General features: G+C 47.9%; 1 long non-coding RNA gene across 1 annotated transcript; it reads left to right on the top strand.

Moving 5' to 3' along the window:
• The first annotated feature begins 854 nt into the window (after positions 1–854).
• Positions 855–6,530, top strand: LOC108540542 (uncharacterized). Its single transcript, XR_001888701.1, has 3 exons — positions 855–1,074; positions 2,571–2,672; positions 5,015–6,530. It is a non-coding gene; the product is annotated as an uncharacterized LOC108540542 (long non-coding RNA).
• The last annotated feature ends 8,242 nt before the right edge of the window (positions 6,531–14,772 follow it).

The raw sequence follows: 14,772 nt of genomic DNA on the forward strand, positions 1-14,772 counted from the left end.
ATCGGCGTCTCCAGCTGCGGCTTCTTTCCCTCACTCTCACTCGCGCTGAGCTTGAGCTCAGCTGGCTCTGCTCCCGCTGCTGCTTTTTTGATCTGTGAGCACTCAGCCCCATCGCTGCCTTAGAGGTCTTGTGCTTAATGTTCCCATGGCCTGGAAGGCATGTCCCCAGTCTGTGCCAGGCCACCCTTTTCTCATCCTCCAGGTCTTTGCAGCAGTGCCTCCTCCTCCAAGAGCACTTCCCAGCCACTGTCCCCTGCCGCCCCCTACCATCAGAAGAGCAACCCTCTGGTGCCCTGCCACTTCACCCTATTCACTGCCTTCAGAGCACTTGACTCAGCAATTCTGTTCCTTGTTTTTTTTTTTCTTTTTTTTTTTTTTCTGTTTTGAAACAGGGTCTCACTCCATTGTGCAGGCTGGAGTTCAGTGGTGAGATCATGAAGATCATGAAGATCATGGCTTACTGCAACCTCAACCTCCCAGACTCAAGCGATCCTCCTGCATTGGCCTTTTGAGTAGCTGGGACCAGAGGTGCGTGCCATCACGCCCAGCTAATTTATTTATTTATTTTTAGAGACGGGTCTCTCTATGTTGCTCAGGCTGGTCTTGAACTCCTGGCCTCAAGCAATCCTCCTGCCTCAGCTTCCCCATTGTGTTTTGTTTTTGTTTTTGTTTGAGACAGGGCCTCACTTTCATTGTTGCCCAGGCTGGAGTATAGTGGTGGTGGTATGAACACGGTTTCCTGCAGTCTCGACATCCTGGGCTCAAGTGATCCTTCCACCTTAGCCCCTCAAGTAGCTGGGACTACAGGTACATGCCACCATATCTGGCTAATTTTTGTATTTTTTGTCGAGATGGGATTTTACCATGTGGCCCAAGCTGGTTTTGAACTCCTGAGCTCAAGGGATCTACCCGCCTTGGGCTCACCACAAGAGTTGAAGCCCCTCTCAGTCTTGTTTGTCGATGGACCCTCAGCAACTGAAACAGTGTCTGGTGTGCGGTAGCTGTTCAATAAATATCTGTTGAACAAATGAATGGACAAATCCTGCTAATTAGTCCCAGAACCGGGGTACTCAGGTAAGTTTTCCTCCCTTTGTATCATACTTCTGTCCACTGGGTTGCTAACCATGGGAAACACTTTACTCAAAGTCTTATTTAGCAGCCCAGCTGTGCAAAACACCCTCGAAAACCAGATGTTAAAAAAAAAAAAAAAAACAGAAAAAACCAGAATTCATGTATTTAGAATTTCTCTGGGTTTCCCCTAAAGTGTATTAATTCCTGTTTTCATTGTGAGTCTAAGTTTTATTAGTTCCTTTCCCAGGCCATGGCAGATTAGCAGAGAGGGTGCAGGGTGAAGGCAGACACACTGACAACAGTAAGAAGCAATGCTTGACGGTGAAGAGGCAGGAATTGTACAGAGCAGGCAACTCAGACAACTCAGAAGGACAGCGGCAGGGTGGTGTGTCCAGGACTGCCTGGAAGCCTGAGGGCATTGATTGGTGTTCCTGGTGTTTGTTTTCTCAGGAAAGGGAGCTATGTCTGCTCTCTGCTATCATAAAACATGTTATTTTGTAATGTTTAAAAATGGTGAAATGTTTTAAATCTTCAGGAGTTAATTCAATAGACAACTATCTCGATTTAACAAATGGTATTATTTTATCCCATTAGTTTCAGGTTTTTTTTAAAAAAAAGAAATAATGGCCAGGCATGGTGGCTCACGCCTGTAATCCCAGCACTTTGGGAGGCAGAGGCGGGTGGATCACCTGAGGTCGGGAGTTTGAGACCAGCCTGACCAACATGGAGAAACCCCGTCTCTACAGAAAAAAAATTACTAAATTAGCCGGGCATGGTGGTACATGCCTGTAATCCCAGCTACTCGGGAGGCTGAGGCAGGAGCATCGCTTGAACCTGGGAGGTGGAGGTTGCAGTGAGCCGAGATCACGCCATTGCACGCCAGCCTGGGCAACAAGAGCAAAACTCTGTCTTTAAAAAAAATAGAAAAAAAAGAAAAAGAAATAAAATACGATAGATAAATTAAAGCCTCTCTAGCCCTCCCCAGGAACAATCAATGTTCTAAAGTTGCTGGGTTTCCTCTATGCAAGGGTTAATGTTTTATATGAAAAAAAAAAAAATCTGGCTGGGTGTGGTCGCTCACTCCTGTAATCCCAGCACTGTGGGAGGCTGAGGCAAGAGGAGGATTGCTTAAGGCCAGGAGTTCGAGACCAGCCTGGGCAACACAGTGAAACCTCATCTCTACTAAAAAGACAAAATTACCTAGGCATGGTGAGGCGCTCCTGTGGTCCCAGCTACTCAGAAGGCTGAGGCAGGAGGATCACTTGAGCCTAGGAGGTAAAGGCTGCCGTGGGCTGAGGTCATGCCACTGCACTCCGGCCTGGGTAACTGAGTGAGACCTGTCTCAAAAAAAAAAAAACCAAAAACGTGAAACAATTTCCTAAATAAATTAGATGTTATTAATTAGGTGTTTAATTGAAGAATATAAACAAGAATTATTTTTAAATCATCCTGATTTTTTTTTCTTTTCTGCTTTCTTCCTTTTTTTTTTCTTATGAAAGGCTACCTTAATAAAGCAGTATGTGCTGAAATGCCCAGCACAGCACGGATGGTTTTCACATTCATTTGGATTGCCCTCTGCTCAAACTGTGAGCTCCTCAAAGGTAAAACCAGTGACTACTGGTCTTGGTATCTCAAGTACCTAGAATAGAGTCTTGCACGTCATAGGGGCTCAGTAAATACTTATCGAACTGAATTGAAAACTGAGCCCCATGTGTTTTCTGTAGTGAAGACAATGTCTCACTAAGCATTTAGCTGCCCGGATCCCAGAGATTTGACATGTAAACTGGATAATTGGCACTTGAAATATTTTCTTTAATTAAAAAAAATTTAGCCCATGTGCAGTGGCTCACGCCAGTAATCCCAGCACTTTGGGAGGCCGAGGCGGGCAGATCTAGGTCAGGAGTTCAAGACCAGCCTGGCCAACATTGTGAAACCCTGTCTCTACTAAAAATACAAAAATTAGCCAGGTGTGGTGGCACACGCCTATAATCCTAGCTACTCAGGAGGCTGAGGCAGGAGAATCACTTGAACCCAGAAGGTGGAGGTTGCAGTGAACAGAGATAGAGCCACTGCACTCCAGCCTGGGTGACAGGGCAAGACTCTGTCTCAAAAAACAAAACAAACAAACAAAAAAATTAAACTTTCTGATAACCAGGGCAAACAAATTTCTGTAGCAGGTGACGAATGTTACCTGACCCTGTGGAATCTTACTGAATATCAAAAGGACTTGTTCCAGAAGGAAGTCATCTTGTAATGTCCTGTGCAGTGCTTCACCCTAGGCTGAAACATGGGCCATATACTTCATTCACCAATCAGTGAGCTATAAGGGAGAGCAAGACAGCTGAATCTTGAAGTTTACGCGTAATTAAAACTTGGCTTTTGGCTGTTTGGGTTTTCCTAGACTTCCCATGAATTTCTGTGAAATCAGCATTGTCACTTTGTCAATCTGCCATTCCCAGCCACCTACTCAGACTGGGTCCTCAGGTGACCCTGAGAATGTGACTGGGGAATACAGAGACTGGGAGGTGGAGTCCAAAGGCAACTGACTGTAAGGTCTGGGTCTGGTCCTAATTCTGCCATTGTTGGCACAGCAGCTGTCCGAGGGGCATGCTAGCTGGGAGGTAGGCTGGCCAGCTCTCAGCTTCTGCGCATGGCTGTTGCTATGCCAGAACATGAGCCCTGTCCTGCTACCTGTCTCGTTTTCAAGAAAACCCTGAAATCCTGATTTTTATGTGACGTTTCCCAGTTCTTTTTTCTCTTTGAGATGGTGTCTCACTCTGTTACCCAGGCTGGAGTTCAGTGGTGCATTCTTGGCTCACTGCAACCTTGAACTCCCAAGCTCAAGTGATCCTCCCACATGAACCTCCTAAGTAGCTGGAACGAGAGGTGTATGCCACCATGCCCAGCTAATTTTTAAATTTTTTGTAGAGATGAGGCCTCACTATATTGCCCAAGTTAGTCTTGAACTCCTGAACTCAAGCTATCCTCCTGCCTTGGCCTCCAAAGTGCTGGAATTACAGGCATGAGCTACCACCGTGCCCAGCTCCCAGTTCTTAAATATTGGCAAATGAGTTATAGTTTTTTTTCCAAGATCCTCTGTAAGCCAGATGAAACGTGTGCATGCCAGATGTGTGTACACCCCTACCTTCTGCTCTGCAGACCCACTTAGTGTCTGTCCTATACGTGGGTTCAACCAGGTAACTTATTTTTGTGAGACAGAGTCTCACTCTGTCACCCAGGCTGGAATGTGGTGGTGTGGTCTCAGCTCACTGCAACCTCCGCCTCTCGGGTTCAAGCGATTCTCCTGTCTCAGCCTCCCCAGTAGCTGAGACTACAGGCGTGTGCCACCATGCCCAGCTAATTTTTGTATTTTTAGTAGAAATGGGGTTTCACCGTGTTGCCCAGGCTGGTCTCCTGACCTCAGGTGATCCACCCGCCTTGGCCTCCCAAAGTGCTGGACTACAGGCGTGAGCCACAGCGCCCGGCCTCAACCAGACAACTTCTGATGCCCCCCTAGGCTCAAAAACACTGTCACTCCTGGCATGCTTGACTTTCCCTGGTGACAGTGCTGGCAGGGACTGCCCTCCCTGAGTCTAGGTGTGGTAGAAGACACACAGACCCGTCCACGCAGCCTCATTCTGTGCACACGCAAGGCAGCTCTCATGGTTGCATTTTCAGTTTGGGGAATTGTCCTGTTGGTAACTGTAGGCCTTAGACTTAAGGGACATTTGAGGAGGGAGTGTCCCCCGTTTCGTGGTGGACACAACACCCTAAATGACTGGCCTCAGCTTTTCTTCCCTGGCAGGCCCCATCTGTGCTGACCGCCCTGGTGGGGTTCTGAGCTGTGAACCCCTGTTCTGAGCCCCTCACTCTGACAATAAGAAAGCGTGGCTTCCAGGTTTCTGCACACTTCCTTACCAGCAGGGTTGTGTTTTGCTTCTAGACTGGCAGCGTTCCACAACCCTCTCACTGGTGAGCACCTCTGATGGCTCCACGTCCAATCTGCCCCATTGTTGTGGCTGCGAGAGCTGTTCAGGGTCAGTGGAATGACCACCGCAGCAGATGGGCGTTGGGCACAGGGTCCCTGCGCTTCCAGGCAGCTTACTTCCAAAGGCATGGCCATTTCACAACATGCTTCTCCTCCTGGATCTACCTACAGCAAAGCTGGGACTATAGGCATGGATTTCCTAAGACTTGCTTTCATTTTGAAATTGTTTTTAAGAAAGAAAAAGGAAAAGCATCTCCCCACAATGGAAAAGCTACTTTGTGTCTCATCTCCGAGTGGAGCTGACCTGGATAGTCATCCCCTGGTTCCTAGGTGGGGCAGGTGCTAACTGGCGGGTGGGCAGGGATGACGCCCATAGGAATGTTGACAAACTGGGTTTTGTGAATCTCCTGAAGCTCAGAACTCTGATGGCATCGATTCTTGGTGGCTCTTCCTCCCTTCTCTTCCCTTTATCCCAAGGCCTGGCCATCTTATCCTAGAACTTGCAACTGAGAAGGGGGAGACCCGGCTTCCATGTGGAGGACACACAATTTCCTTGTGTGTCTGTGAGGGTGACTGTTGGGCCTCTCCTGGAGCCTCAGAGGAGAAGGACTCGCTTGTCTGTGGGTGAATTTGGAAGGAGAACCTGGGCATACAGAGCCCAGTCCTTCTTGGGAGCTGACTACCCACACACTGCTCTATCTCTTCCAGCCATGCATGTTATGGGGCCTGGTCCCCTGTGGGTGGCCCATGGTGGCCTAGAGCTGCCTCTGCCGGGGGCACATTCGTCTAATTCCATCATGCAGTTTTAGGCAGTCCGCTTGCCTGTAGATCGAGGCCATGTCCTCCAACGATGGCTTTATCGGCAATAAAACTTACAGGTTTCGTCTCCCTTGTCTCATTCCCTGGCCCCTTCACACTGCAACCAGCACCTCTGCTGGCTCCCAGGCTGCTCCGCTGGAGCTGAAAAGAATGAATACCCATCTTCAGCAACTGTATCTTTCCCCCTCTTAACTTACGCTCAGGAATCAAGCTTCCCCTAAATAATGAATTGGACTGCATTCTCTAACCATACTGGCTCCCAAAACATTGGAAGCCAGATTTACTGGGTCCAAATGTTTATGTTTATGGTTAGTTACAGCAAAGAGACTTTGTCATTAGTAAAAGTGTTTTAATTTAAGGCAGGAAGTTGGTTATGGCTCCTTGAAGACATCTGCCTACATTGCCTGGTTTCTATCCCTGTATCTGACACCCAGAGAGCTTAATAAACATTTCTGTCCCATCAATGTGGTTGATTGAATGAGCCAGGACTTTTTCCTTTATAACTCTCCAAAGCAATGAGCTCTCAGCAAAACAGGACCAACCAAGACTCAGCTGAATGTTTATCCCGGGAGACTTACAATGCAGATCCTACCTATTCAAGTTGAATCCAGCTCTTTATGTTTTAATTACTTCTTGTTATTCTCGTTTTCTTTTCCCCATCATCCTAATGTGTTTAACATGTCTGTTTATATGTATTTTCTATAAAGTGTGTATTGTTTAACGTACACATGCTTTCAATTTATTTATTTATTTTGAGATGGAGTCTCACTGTGTCGTCCAGGCTGGAGTGCAGTGGCGCGATCTCTGCTCACTGCAACCTCCACCTCTCAGGTTCAAGCCATTTTCCTGCCTCAGCCTCCTGAGTAGCTGGGACTACAGGCGCATGCCACCATGCCCAGCTGATTTTTGTACTTTTAGTTGAGATGAGGTTTCGCTGTGTTGGCCAGGCTGGTCTCATGCTCCTGACCTCGTGATCTGCCTACCTCGGCCTCCCAACATGCTGGGATTATAGGTGTGAGCCACTGCGCCCAGCCTCATGCTTTCAATTTGTATACATGATATGAGGTCATGTGTCTGCTTCTGAGTCTTCCTTCCTCTGCTCAGCACTGCTTGATCCACCCATGTTGCTGCAGGTTCATAACATCCATTGCCTAATCTTTCATGGGTCTGTCTACCTCATTGCACCTGTCCTCCCGCTCAGGTTGGACATTCAGGTTACCTCCCACTTCCTCCACCACAAATGCCAACATCACCTGCCCACATATTTCTCTGGACTTGAGAATTTCACTGGGACATAGAACCATAAGTGGAATTGTTGAGTCATGGGAAGGTAGCCGTATAACTTATCTTCCAAACAAGGACAACTTAGAATGAAAGGGGACAGTATTCATAGTCACATGAGGGCAAGAGACATAAACCCAGACTGTCCCAGGTTGAAAGCTATGAGGACATGGAAATTGGTGAAGGAGTAGCAGGCTGCCCTCCAGAGTGGCTCCTGTGCCCACCCTCCCCCAGCAGGGCAAGGGCCCCCACGTCTCCACCACCCATCACACTTCACGTTATCCACCATTCCTATTTTGTACCATGATGATAACTACAAAATACCTTTATTGTTTTAATCCGCATTCCTCTAGTTACTAACATGCTTGAGCATTTCTACTATGTTTGTTGGATTTCCTTATTTGAAAATGATTCAGTTCTTCTGCCTATTTTTCTGTTGGGATTTTCTCACTGATTTGCAAGAGTTTCATGTGTTTTCTAGCTATTAATCCTCTGTCAGTTTGAAACATTCCAAGTATCCTCTCTATCCACTGTATTTTGTCCATGATGTTCTTTGTAATCAAATTCATCTGGTTTATTTTATTTTATTTTATTTTATTTTATTTTATTTTTTTGAGACGGAGTCTTGCTCTCTCTGGGGCCGAAGCTGGAGTGCAGTAGCATGATCTCAGCTCACTGCAACCTCCCCCTCCTCGGTTCAAGTAATTCTCCTTCCTTAGCCTCCCTAGTAGCTGGGATTATAGGTTCCTGCCAACACACCTAGCTAATTTTAGTATTTTAGTAGAGACGGGGTTTCACCACGTTGGTCAGGCTGGTCTGAAACTCCTGACTTCAAGCAATCCGCTTCGGCCTCCCAAAGTGCTGAGATTATAGGCGTGAGCCACCGTGCCCGGCCTGATGTCTTTCTTTTCTTTTCTTTTCTTTCTTTCTTTTTTTTTTTTTTTTTTCTTTTGAGATGGAGTCTTGCTCTGTCACCCAGGCTGGAGTGCAGGGGGCTCAATCTCAGCTCACTGCAAGCTCCACCTCCCAGGTTCAACCAATTCTCCTGCCTAGCCTCCCAAGTAGCTGGAACTACAGGTGCGTGCCACCACGCCCGGCTAATTTTTTTGTAGTTTTAGTAGAGACGGGGTTTCACCATGTTAGCCAGGATGTTCTCGATCTCCTGACCTCGTGATCCGCTTGCCTCGGCCTCCCAAAGTGCTAGGATTACAGGAGTGAGTCACTGCGCCAGGCCTCAGCTTTGTGGGATTTTAGGCTGGAGTGCAACGGTATGATCTTGGTCCACTGCAACGATTCTCCTGCCTCAGCTGCCCTAGTAGCTGGGATTACAGGCATGCGCCACCATGCCCGGCTAATTTTTGTATTTCTAGTAGAGATGGGGGTTTCTACATGTTGGTCAGGCTGGTCTCGAACTCCTGACCTCAGGTGATCTCCACGTGCCTTGGCCTCCCAAAGTGCTGGGATTACAGGCGTGAGCCACCGCACCTGGCCAGCTTTGTGTTTTTAACATTTATTTTTAGAAGTATTTTCTCTCCCCTTTTTCAGAAAGATATTCTCCTTCATTTTCCTCTCTTAACATTTTAGTTAACATCCACATTTGGGACTTTCTCTGGAAATAGAGTCCACCCTTCTGTGCAGTTAAATTTTATTTTTCTCCATACAGATAGCCAGTTTTCCCAGCTGCATTTACTTCATGATCCACTCTTTCATTTTTTATTTATTTATTTATTTTTGAGACAGAGTCTTGCTGTGTCACTCAGGCTGAAGTGCAATGGCGCAGTCTTGGCTCACTGCAACTCCACCTCCCAGGTTCAAGCAATTCTCCTCCTCAGCCTCCCGAGTAGCTGGGATTATAGGCGTGCACCACCACACTCAGCTAATTTTTGTATTTTTAGTAGAGACAGGGTCTCGTCATGTTGGCCAGGCTCACGGCCTCAAGTGATCCTCCCACCTCAGCCTCCCAAAGTGCTGGGATTACAGGCATGAGCTGCCACCACCGGCCATGATCTATCCTTTTCCCATTGATTTGTGATGTCACCTTTATGGTGTATTACGTTCCTGTGTGTCCCTGGGTCTGTCTGCCGGTTCTCTGTTCTGTTCCATTGGTCCATGCATTCTTGCATCTGTGGGCTATGTCTTTGCAGCAGTAGAAATTAACCTCTGATGGGACACATTTTCTCCTCATTGTTCCTCTTTTTTCACCATGGATCTTCCTGAGATTCCACTGTAAGCAAATGAATCTCAAGAAGATCTCTGCAGGAGCCATTCCACTAAATATTTCACCTTAACTTTCGTTTCTTTGTATCATGCTTATTGTTTGATTGTTAAATGTGAAGCATTCTTTATTTATTTTTTTGAGATGGAGTCTTACTTTGTCTCCCAGGCTGGAGTGCAGTGGCATGATTTCCATTCACTGCAACCTCCGCTTCCCAGGTTTAAGTGATTCTCCTGCCTCAGCCTCCTGAGTAGCTGAGATTACAGGTGTACACCACCACGCCCAGCTAATTTTTGTATTTTTTTTTTTAATAGAGATGGGGTTTCACCGTGTCGGCCAGGCTGGTCTGGAACTCCTGACCTCAAGTGATCTACCCACCTCAGCCTCCCAAAGTGCTGGGATTACAGGCGTGAGGCGCCACGCCCAGCCAGCGTTCTTTAAAAATAAATTTTTGTTATATAATTCGGACTGATGTTTCATTTCTACTCAGTTATAATTATCGTGATCGTTTTGGTCAGGTGCAGTGGCTCACGCCTGTAATCTCAGCACTTTGGGAGCCTGAGGCAGGAGGATCACCTGAGCCTGGGAGTTCGAGGCCAGCCTGGGCAACATGGTGGGACCCATCATCTCTATTTTTAAACTTACTGTGATTATTTAAAACATAAATCTCAGCCGGGCGTGGTGGCTCACGCCTGTCATCCCAGCACTCTGGGAGGCCGAGGCGGGCGGATCACGAGGTCAGGAGATCGAGACCATCCTGGCTAACACGGTAAAACCTCATCTCTACTAAAAATGCAAAAAATTATTCGGGCACGGTGGCGGGCACCTGTAGTCCCAGCTACTCGGGAGGCTGAGGCAGGAGAATGGCGTGAACCCAGGAGGCGGAGCTTGCAGTGAGCTGCGATAGCGCCACTGCACTCCAGCCTGGGCGACAGAGCGAGACTCCATCTCAATAAATAAATAAATAAATACATAAATCCCTGGAAAAGTGAATGCTCTGTCATTTGAGAAGGACTCATTTGTTGCTCAAGGAGCTAGGCACACAGTCAGGACCATGGCCTGGCTTGCCTGTCGTGTGAGTAACCGGGCAGCATAGCCTTGCCATCTGCACACCCCCAGTCACTCAGGGAGTCGTACAAGAATCCTTGTTTCCACTCCAAGGCTTCTGCCAGGCAGAACCCACGGTCAGTTCACCCCTGAAGGCTCTCAAGTACCTGCTTGGCGTTCACTGGTTCCTAATTTCTGCATTGTTCTCAGCTCCTTTCCTCCCTCTCCCACCACATCCTCTGTTCTAATCCCTGACAGTTCCACTTTTATATCCATTTCCTCCTTCCCAGCCTCCAGAGCCCTCTCCCCGCTAGCTAGAGCCAACTCAGTCCACCTGAACCCTCTGCTAGCCCCAAGGGCCGACCTGGACCCAACAGCCTTGGGCTGCAGCACTGGACACGTGTCAGGGTGGCCCGACTTTGGCTTTATGCGACTTCGTGTTTTCAGCTTGCTCCCCGGATCTGGTCAGAAATGTAACTAGTCTGTTTTCCCAGTCATGCATTATTTATTCTTACTAATTAAGCACACTGGATGGTCCTGATTATTGGAGCTTTGTTCTCTCCCTCACCTGGGTGCTTGCCAAGTAACCTTCCTTCCGCAGATGCCGAGACCCTTGAGAACCTGGGTGGCGTTTGCTCTTCTGATTCCTTCTCCAAGGAATTAGAATCGAGGATGTGGGAGTCCTACCCTATTGACCAATCTCCTGGATGCAGATCACCACGAGCTGTAAAAATCACCTGTTCCATATTTACCGGCTCAGGTTGCTCTGAGAGGTGGATACTAATATCTCCTCCCCACGAAGGAGGAAGCAGGGGCTCAGAAGTTAAGTGGCCTACCCAAGGTGTTAGACAGCTGACTGGCAAGGCCCTCACTGCTCTCCTGCATCACAGAGCCTCACCTCCCAGGCCCCACTCCACCTTGTCCTGCTGCTGGCTGGGTGTGAAATGAGATAAGGCTATATTGAGAAGCTCAGTTCCTCCGCCCTGGGCAATTACAACAATCTTCACGTTTGCCCCTTTATCCATTTATTCAACCAACGGATCGTCATTAAGCACATCATTCGTGCCAGGCAACGCTTCCACATGGCTTATTTTTTTAGTTCAGCGTTGACTGAGAAACCAGAGCTGTGGTTTGGATTACAGCACACTCCTGCTCCCAAACCTTCAGCGACATAGCTCAGGACAGGGCCGGCTGGAGCCAAGGAAGCCTGGGCAGGCTGGGCAGTCAGGGAGAAGCTGGGACCTGAAACTATGCCCATCTGTGAAGCTGGGAAGGCCGAGCACAGTGTGCAGAGGGCATGGCCAGGGCAGACTGGGGTCTGGGAGGCTCAGCAGCAGGGGGCAGGGAGGGGTGGGGCATTGAAAGGGTCGCACAGGGCAGGAGGATGCAGGGCAGGGAGGAGCTGACCAGACTCAGGGAAGATCCTAGGGCCCAAGCCCCTCCAAGTCAGGGAAAGGACTCCAGATCCTGTGAGAGGTGAAAAAAAAGAGGAGGGTCCTTCCACCATAGGACCAGGCTGCTACACCTGCTTTTATAAGGCAGGTGATGCTTTATAAAAATTGAGGCAGGCCGGGTACAGTGGCTTACACCTGTAATCCCAGCACTTTGGGAGACTGAGGCGGGCAGGTCACCTGAAGTCAGGAATTGGAGACCAGCCTGACCAACATGGAGAAACTCCGTCTCTACTAAAAATACAAAATTAGCCAGGCGTGGTGGCACATGCCTGTAATCCCAGCTACTTGGGAGGCTAAGGCAGGAGAATCACTTGAACCCGGGAGGTGGAGGTTGCAGTGAGCCAAGATTGCGCCATTGCACTCCAGCCTGGCAATAGAGTGAGACTGCGTCTCAAAAAAAAAAAAAAAGAAAGAAAGAAAGAAAGAAATAGAGGCAGAAAAGGGTACACATCGTGGCTAACACAGCAAGGGGATGCCTGCTTCAGGCAAGATGGGTCTTGAGCCCAGGGGAAACAACTTGGGTCCTAGGAGGCCTGACTCATTGAGCAGGGGCACAGGCAGTCCTGGGGAGCAGACAGCTGATGGCTGCATCCCAGAGTCCCGTGTGGAGGATCCACAGCCCTCCAGAATCCGATCCCCACCGCCAGTGTACCACCCTCTTCTCTCCTACGCTGCGGTCATGCGGGCTTCTACTCTCTCCCAGGCGGATTGCAGTTGCCCTGCTGCTGCTCCTGGACTTGTATTTTCCTGCAGCCCGCCTCTCTACTTCCTCAACCCTACTTATCCTTTAACACCCAGCGCAAAGGCAGCAGACCAGACCTTCCCATTCTGTTTTAGCCACTCCCCTAACTTCAAGTTCTGCTCACTTGCTCACTGCTCCCTTGCCAGCTGTGCCAGGTTCCTAGGGCTGCTGTCACAAGGGACCACAAACTTGGGGGCTGAAAACAACAGAAATGTATTGTCTCTCAGCTCTGGAGGCTGGAAGTCTCCCTCTGAAACCCACAAGGCAGGATGCTTCCTTGCCTCCTCTAGCTTCTGTTGGCCCCAGGCATTGCTTGGCTTGTGGCAGCATCACTGTCATCCCTGCCTCTGTGGTCACAGCCTCATCTTCCCTCTGTGTTTCTTCTGTCCTTATGGGAGCACCAGTGCTATTGGATTAAGAGCCCACCCTACTCCAGTGTGACCTCAAACTAATTACATTTGCAATGATCCTATTTCAAAATAAGGTCACATTAGGAGATACCGGGGGTTAGGACCTCAACGTATATTTTGGGGGGACAAAATTCACCCCATAACATCTGCTGTTAGAGTTAGCTGTACACAGGTCTCCATCTTTCACGACAGGTCTCCATCCTTCACAGCCTACCATTCAGTGGTTTTGGAATGAGACAGACCTGGGTTTGCCACTCACCCTTTGTATAAACTGGAGCAAGATTCCCAAGCAATCTGTCCTTTCCCATCTGTAAAATAACCACAACACCGAGAGTCACTGTGCTACTCATTAGAGTCAATTCATGCACCTGGAGAGTGCCCAGGAAATTTTAATCATAACAATAATACAATAAACTAATAAATTTATTAAAACAATTAAATCAAAACAATCATAATTAATAACATTAATCAATTAATAAATAAAACAATAATTAATATTGTGTGTTGAACATAGCAGATGCTCAATAAATAAACGTTAGTCACCATTTCCTCTAATAGGTATGTACTAAACTGGCTGGCTGGCAGAACACTGGAGCTGAGAAGCTTTTCCAGAGGGAGGGGGAAGCGGTGGCCGACAAGCCCTGGAGGCCCCATCAGTCCCCTGCATCGCAAGAATTGCTGAGGTGACTACGTGGCGCTGCCCATTCTTGCCTGGGTGGCAGGAAGATCCTGGTTCCCACTCCCACACCACAGAATCCTGGCTGGCTCTGTGGAAATGTGACGGTGGAACAGGCAGAGACTCCACACCCAGCTCTGTTCTCTAAGGCTGTGTGTGGGTGTGTGCGTGTGTGCATATGTGCGTGTATGTATGTGTGTGTCTGTGTGTAAGGGCTTGGATGACAGAGGCCAGAAGAGCCGAGAGTCCTTCCAAAAGGATCTGTTTCAGGCTGGAATGAAAGACGACAACCAGAGCATGCCCTCCGGCTCTGCAGGCCTTCCTGGTTTCTGTGGAGAACCAGATTCTCCTGTGGAAAGAGGGTGGGTGGCAGACGCAGCCAAGCATTTGGAATCAGAGACCTGGGTCTGAAACAGAACTCTACCTTTGACGAGCTGGGTGACCTCAGTGACCGCAGCTTTTTCTCAAAGTGGGGCCGATAAAATCTGCCCTATCAAAGAAGAACATGATACAAGTGCCAGCTGTTAATATTTATGTCTCATTGTTGCCAACCCTTGAAGATACATTTCCAAAGCACATCCAAGTTTACAAAGTACTGTCACAGCTTTGCTTTGTTTTGATTTTCATTTAGACAACAAGAAGTAAAAAACAAAACTAAACCTTTTAATTACTATTAGAAAGAAAGGAATATGTCTAAGGTTCAATATTCATCTGCAGTGGGATCAGACTAGGCCTCCTTTCTCCTCTGCATATTTTATGAACATCCAAAAATGTATGCTTCTATTTTGAGGGATTTCCTCTTCTTTATTTGCTTCTTTATTTTCTTTTCATTTTCTGACCCTATGTGTTATATTGAAGAGTTTCTTCTTCTTTTATAATACATTTCATTTATTTTATTTATTTATTTATTTATTTGAGATGGAGTTTTGCTCTGTCACCCAGGCTGGAGTGCAGTGACACGATCTCGACTCACTGCAACCTCTGTCTCCTGGGTTCAAGTGATTCTCTTGCCTTAGACTCCTGCGTAGCTGGAACTATAGGCATGTGCCACCACTCCCAGCTAATTTTT

The sequence above is a fragment of the Rhinopithecus bieti genome, unplaced genomic scaffold (genome assembly GCF_001698545.2).
Source record: "Rhinopithecus bieti isolate Rb0 unplaced genomic scaffold, ASM169854v2 scaffold_18548, whole genome shotgun sequence".
Lineage (NCBI taxonomy): Eukaryota > Metazoa > Chordata > Mammalia > Primates > Cercopithecidae > Rhinopithecus > Rhinopithecus bieti.